The sequence below is a fragment of the Heterocephalus glaber genome, unplaced genomic scaffold (genome assembly GCF_053883595.1).
Source record: "Heterocephalus glaber isolate CG9 unplaced genomic scaffold, H.glaber_assembly_v1.0 deba00001461, whole genome shotgun sequence".
Lineage (NCBI taxonomy): Eukaryota > Metazoa > Chordata > Mammalia > Rodentia > Bathyergidae > Heterocephalus > Heterocephalus glaber.
This window is the reverse complement of record NW_028258308.1, coordinates 10,742,077-10,748,954: the sequence shown is the minus strand read 5'-3', so window position 1 is coordinate 10,748,954 and position 6,878 is coordinate 10,742,077. Positions and strand designations below refer to the sequence as shown.

Genomic DNA, 6,878 nt, shown 5'->3' with positions numbered 1-6,878 from the left:
TTATATATAATCTTTCATTTCATGAATCCTCACAATAATACAGTAAAATTAAGTATTAAAACAACAGTTAACACTACATGTCAAGACCTGTTCCAAGAAGTTCTATTGACCTGTATGAATTTACAGAAGTCCACTCAACCTTTAGGAATATTCTCCAAAATGTCCACTGGATGCCTGAAACCATGGCTATTTCAGAAACCTATATATATTATATTTATTCTGTATATACATTGATAATAAACTTTAAGTTATAAATTAAGCACAGTAGATCAATAATAGATAATATAAAACAATTATTAAAATATATTGAAATAAAACTTACATGAATGTACTTTCTCAAAATATTCTACTCAGTTTTCTTCTTGTCATAAAATGAGACGATACAAGAATGATAAGATAAGCACAGGCCCCAGCCAAAGGCCCACCTGGAAAACAGCCATGCAGGCATACAGGCCACAGCCAAAAATCTGCCAAAATACCATGATAAGTGTCACCCCAGCCACAGGCCTGCTCAGGCACCAGTGACTCAGGTGCACAGCCCCCAGCCAAAGACCCTACAGACAAGAGCTAACCAGGTGGGCAAGCTCCAGCTAGAGGCATGCCCAGATACCATCCTAAGCGTGCACAGGCCCCAGACATAACTCTCCCCAGACAACAGTGCAGCACAGGAATCCAGGAGGCCACCACTCTGAACACAAGAATTGGTGTAATGGGGAGCCTCAGAGATAGGCTAGCTAAGAATTGAAGCCCAATGGGCAAGCAAAAAGTCACTTAAACAAAGGCACAGTAGACAGCATCTGTTGAAATGAGGAGACATGTAAACAAGTCTCAAAACCAGACTTCCAGATCACCTACAGCAACCCCAAAGGGAAATGAAATGGAACACTCTGATACTCAATGACCTGGACCCACCAAATTGGCAACAAAAGGGGATCTGGAAAAAATGAAATCAGAAATAATTTCTCAGATAACAGGAGAAATTGTGCTCCTAGTGCAAGACATGATTAATAAATCTAGAGAGGAGCTGAGGAACATGATGGAATCCAAACATAAGAAACAAATGGAATCCACAAAACAGATGCAAATAGATTTCCAGGACATGAAAAACTCCATTGAAAGTCTACACAGCAGAATGAGCTAATGTGAGGACAGAATTTCAGATCTAGAAGATAAGATTGCAATTAATGACCAGGAAAAGAAAAATTGCTTCAAAATTATATGGGAACATGAGAAATCAATCCAGCAGCTGCTAGATGATGCGAAGAAGAATAACATAAGACTGACTGGAGTCAATGAAAAAACAGGAGAAAGTGCAGATGACATAAAAAAAAATTTGCAGAAATAATGGCAGAAAACTTCCCAAGCAGGGGAAAAGAACTTGACATACAGATAAGTGAGGTATATAGGACTCCAAATAGCCTTGATCAAAAAAAAATCTACACATAGGCATATAATTGTTAAGATTCCAGAAACTCAACAGAAGAAAAAAGTTCTACAAGGAGTTAGAGAAAAGAAACAAATCATATACAAAGGAAAGCCCATCAGAATCACAGCAGACTTCTCAACACAAACCCTTAAGGAAAGAAGACCTTGGAGTGACATATTCCAAGCCCTAAAAGAAAACAGTCTCCAACCCAGATTGATGTACCCTGCAAAACTATCTTTCAAAACTGATGGAGAAATAAGATACTTTCATGACAAACAGCACCTTAGGAACTTCATGAATACCAAACCAGCACTCCAAAAAATTTTAGACAATATTCTAGGAAAAGACAATGAGGATCACAATCCCAGGAAGCTCAAAAGAATGAATCCATCAGGAAAAACAAGAAATTAAGTGCAAAGGGGGAGAATCCAACAACAGGATAAGGTCATGACAAGGGCAAGTCGATATATATCAATTATAAGCATCAGTGTTAATGGTCTCAATTCACCAATCAAAAGAAAAACACTGACTGCAGAGTTTAGAAAGAATGCTGGGTTGCTTCATTGCAGACTTTAACCAATTTATTTTAACTCTTAACTTCTTTTGTGAGGGTCTTATGCTCTCACTTTCAGAAACAAACTTGGAGATTACTTTAGGAGGACTCTCCAGTGTATTCCCAGTAGCTTTTCTTTTTGATCTCATTTGTCTCTGGTTCTCATCCAATGACTGGTGGTCCTTGGCAACTCTGACTTTTTTCTTCATGTTACCAAATTCAGTGTCACTTTTTTCTTTTCCCATTCCCTTTTGGAGGTTTTTCTTTATTGTACTCAGAATGCTTCATATTGTCCATTTCCATGCTGTTAATTCCACTCACTTCCTCTTTCTGATGAGGTTTTTCTCCTACCTTTGTAGACAATTCTGTCACATTTTTTACTTCTTCTTTTTTTATGAGTTGGCATGTTTCTTGAATGTTTCTCAAAATATACTGTAATACTTCCTGTGCATCATGCTGTAGATATCCTTTGTACATAGGGTTGAGTTCCCTGAGTGTGTTAAGCAGTTGTCTTGGCTAAGTAGCAAGCTCATCAGTGTATTTCTCTGGATTTAGGAGGAAACTAGCCTGAAGCTGTTCCACTGAAATGATTAAGGACTGTAAACTGCATATAAGTTCATAACTCACCAAAGAATCTTCTTTGCAATTTCCCTTGTCTTTTTTATTGGCTTCATCCTTTAGCACTTCTTTCTTCTTTGAAATAATATTAAATAAGTGCTTCACTCCAGATTTAAAACCAGGACAAAAATACAATACCAGAAGTGTACTATTAAGATAACAAGTATTGCCAAGATTATTCAGTCCCACAAATAGCAGCAAGTTTTCTCTCTTCTCACAGTTTATAGGTGAGGACTGTGCTGCAGGAACAACTTGGTCAATTTCTGATCCTCTATATTCAGAAGCTTTTTCTTCATTTTCTTGAGAGTCTGTAAAATCTAAGGCTCTCTTAGTTTCCTTTTTCTGAAAAAGCTTCAAGGAAAGTCTGCTTTTCTTTCTAAATTCTGCAGTCTGAGAAAACTAACAGCAAGCCAGGTATCCAAAGGACAGTGTAAAGAAAGTGAGCCTGATCTTGAAGAGGACTTGGGGAAGTATGAAAGTAACAATACAACTCATAGTTGTGGACTTGAATCTCCAGAAGACATCAAACCTATAGATGTTAGTGAAGTTAAATCTATAAACAGAGGTGCAGAGCAAATTGGTTTTGAACTAGTGGAAAAATTATTTCAAGGTCAGCTGGCATTGAGGACTCGTTGCTTAGAATGTGAAAGTCTGACAGAAAGAAGAGAAGATTTCCAGGACATCAGTGTACCAGTACAAGAAGACTAGCTTTCCAAATCAGGGGAGAGTTCTGAAATTTCTCAAGAGCCAAAAACAGAAATGAAGACCTTGAGGTGGGCAATTTCACAGTTTGCTTTGGTGGAGAGGATTGTAGGAGAAGATAAATATTTTTGTGAAAATTGCCATCATTACAGTGATGCTGAATGAAGTCTGCTGTTTGACAAAATGCCTGAAGTTGTAACCATTCATTTGAAGTGCTTTGCTGCTAGCGGCTTCGAGTTTGATTGTTACAGTGGTGGACTTTCCAAGATCAACCTTCCCTTACTGACACCTAAGTTGTGACTAGGAGACTGGAGCACAAGGCCAACCAATGACAGCTATTGATTATTTGCAGTTGTAATCCACAGTGACATTACAATTAGCAGTGGGCATTACACTGCTTCCATTAAAGTCACTGACCTCAACAGCTTAGAACTGGACAAGGAGAATTTTGTGGTTGACCAGATGTGTGAAGTAAGCAAGCCAGAGCCACTGAATGAGGAGGAAGCAAGGGGTGCCGTTGAAAATTATGACAATGAAGAAGTGTCCATGAGAGTTGGTGGAAATACACAGCCAAGTAAAGTTTTGAACAAAAAAAATGTAGAAGCTATTGGAATTCTTGGAGGACAAAAGAGCAAAGCAGATTATGAGCTCTACAACAAAGCCTCTAATCCTGATAGGGCTGCCAGTATAGCATTTGCTGAAAGTAGAAGTTCTCAGACTAACAGTATTAATGGGACCCATGAAGTGGACAGGAACCAGGAATCCAGTGACCAAACAGGCATTTACAGGAGAGGATTTGAGAACAAAATTTCCTGTGTAGTGCAAAGTTTAAAGGAGTGTGAGGGGAAGTGGCTGCTTTTTGGTGATTCTGAAGTGAAAGGTACCAAAGAGAAGGACTTTCTGAATTCTCATTCCTCTTCTACACCTCCTACATCTACTCCTTACTTGTTATTTTATAAGAAATTATAGAGTGGGTATATTTTCCCTATGTATATATTAAACAGGCCTGGCCAACATTGGTAATGTTGATTACAGCAGTCTTTTAGCTTATCTTTTAAAGCTACTGGATATTATGGATCTCTGTAGGTTTTTATATAATAGTGAGATTTGAAATACTGAAAAACCGTGTTAATTTGTAGAATTCATTTTCCTTCATAGAGACAAGTGATGTGTTAGTTCTTGGGAACAAACTTGTATAGATTCTGAATTGAATTATTCAAAATGGAAGCATTTAAACCTTTTGGATCTACACCAATCTTTTGTGTTTACTTTCTAAAATAAAGTGCTTGTATTTGTATTCTCCATGTTTGGAGAAATTATCTACATTTATAGGTCTGTGCTTTCCCACTTAAGAAGCAGAATCTCATTCAGTACATTTAGTTTTATCAGTTGTGAAGCCTGATCTCTGATAGGCTATAGCAGAGGCATAAAATCTAGAATGAGTGCATTCACTTTGGGGTGTGCTTTTCATCCCTTGAATCACTTTAGAAAGTGCCCCAGAAAAACCACATGGTCCCCTTTATCTTCACAAGAATTTTATATATATTTATGGAGATGATTCTGTACTCTAGTACATCTTTTGGGGCAAAGATTGGTTTGTATCTCTTCATACTCATTCTGCATGATCTGTGTATAATACATCAAATTTAAGAGAGGTATGACCTTGAATCTAACTTTTTAAAAAACTGGAGGTCAATAAAACTTAAATTGTATACAAATGCTCAAAAAAAAAAAAGAAATACACTGGCAGAATGGGTCAAGAAGCAAGATGCAACAATATGCTGCATACAAGAAACAGACTTAATTCAAAAAGAAACTCAGACTGAAAGTTAAAGGGTGGAAAACAATACTCCATGTGATAGAAATATGAAAAAAAGTGAGAGTAGCTATCCTATTTGCAAATAAAATGGATTTCAAAGCAACACTAATTAAGAGACAAAGAAGGACACTACTACCTTGTAAAGGGAACAATCCAAGAAGAAGAGATGACAATCATAAATATATATGCATGAAATACTAGTACACCCAAATATGTAAAACAAATATTAATGGACATGAAAATTCCAATAAGCACTAATACAATAGTAGTGGGGGACTTCAATAACCCAATATCATAGGTAGATAGATCAACTAGACAAAAAGAAACAAAAAAATACTAGAAGTGAACCAACCTCTTGCACAAATGGACTTAACAGATATTTACAGTGTTCCACCCCACAAAATGAGAATACACATTCTTTTTGGCTGCACATGGGTAGTTCTCCAAAATAGACCACATAGTTCCCCAGAGAACATATTTAAGCAAGTGCAAAGGAATTGAAGTTATCCCCGTGTATATTATCAGATCATAGTACAATTAAATTGGAGATTAATAGCAAAAGACACCACAAGAATTTCATAAACACATGGAGATTGAACAACACACTTCTGAACAACCACTGGGAAAATTAAAGAAGAAATCAGATAGTTTCTATATTTGTCATTTTATTAATGACAATGACAGTACAACATATTGGAATCTATGGGACACAATCAAAGGAGTCTTATGAGGGGAATTCATAGCAGTGAATACTCATATTAGGAAAACAGAGTGAGCTCAAATAAACAACCTAATGCTGAACCTCAAGTTTCTAGAAAAAAAAAAAAAAAGAGTAGGACAAACCCAAAACTCATACAAGGGAGTAAATTATAAAGATCAGAGCAGATATCAATGCAATGGAGACTGAGAGAATGATACAAAAAAAATCAATGAAGTGAACAGTTTGTTCTTTGAAAGAATAAACAAAATTGATAAACCCTTAGCCAACCTTATCAAAGAAAGGAAAGAAAAGGCCAAAATCCATGCAGTTAGGAATGAAAAGGGTGAAATTACAATGGACCCAACAGAAACCCAGAAGATCATCAGTACCTACTTTGAGAACCTATAGGCCAAAAAGATGGAAAACACAGAAGAAATGGACAGATTTCTGGATACATATGAATTACCAAAGTTGAACGAAGAAGAGCTAAAATTTCTAAACAACCCAATATCAATCAACGAAATTGAAAATGTAATTAAACTTACCAACTAAGAAAAGCCCAGGTCCTGACAGCTTCACTGTTAACTTCTACAAGACTTAGAGAAAAACTATTGCCACTATGGTTTAAACTCTTCAATGAAATTAAAAGGGAAGCAATACTCCCAAGTTCATTCCTGGAAGCAAGCATCATCTTGATCCTCAAAGCAGAGAAACACCCAATCAAAAAAGAGAACTGTAGGCCAATCTCACTAATAAACGTAGATGCAAAAAATATTAATAAGATACTGGCAAACAGAATGCAGAAGTTCATGAAGAAAATTATACACCTTGACCAAGTAGGATTCATCCAAGGAATGCAAGGATGTTTCAATATATGAAAATCAACAAAGGTAATACACTACATTAATAGAACCAAGGACAAAAGCCATATGATCATCTCAATAGATGCAGAAAAAGTGTTTGACAAAATCCAACATTCATGATAAAAAAAAAAAAAAAAACCTGCAGAAAATTGGAACGGATGGTCTCTATCTCAACATGTTAAAAGCCATCTATGAAA

General features: G+C 36.4%; 1 pseudogene; it reads left to right on the top strand.

Annotated features, from left to right (window-relative positions):
• The first annotated feature begins 598 nt into the window (after positions 1 to 598).
• LOC101708909 (ubiquitin carboxyl-terminal hydrolase 1 pseudogene) lies at positions 599 to 4,268 on the top strand (annotated as a pseudogene).
• The last annotated feature ends 2,610 nt before the right edge of the window (positions 4,269 to 6,878 follow it).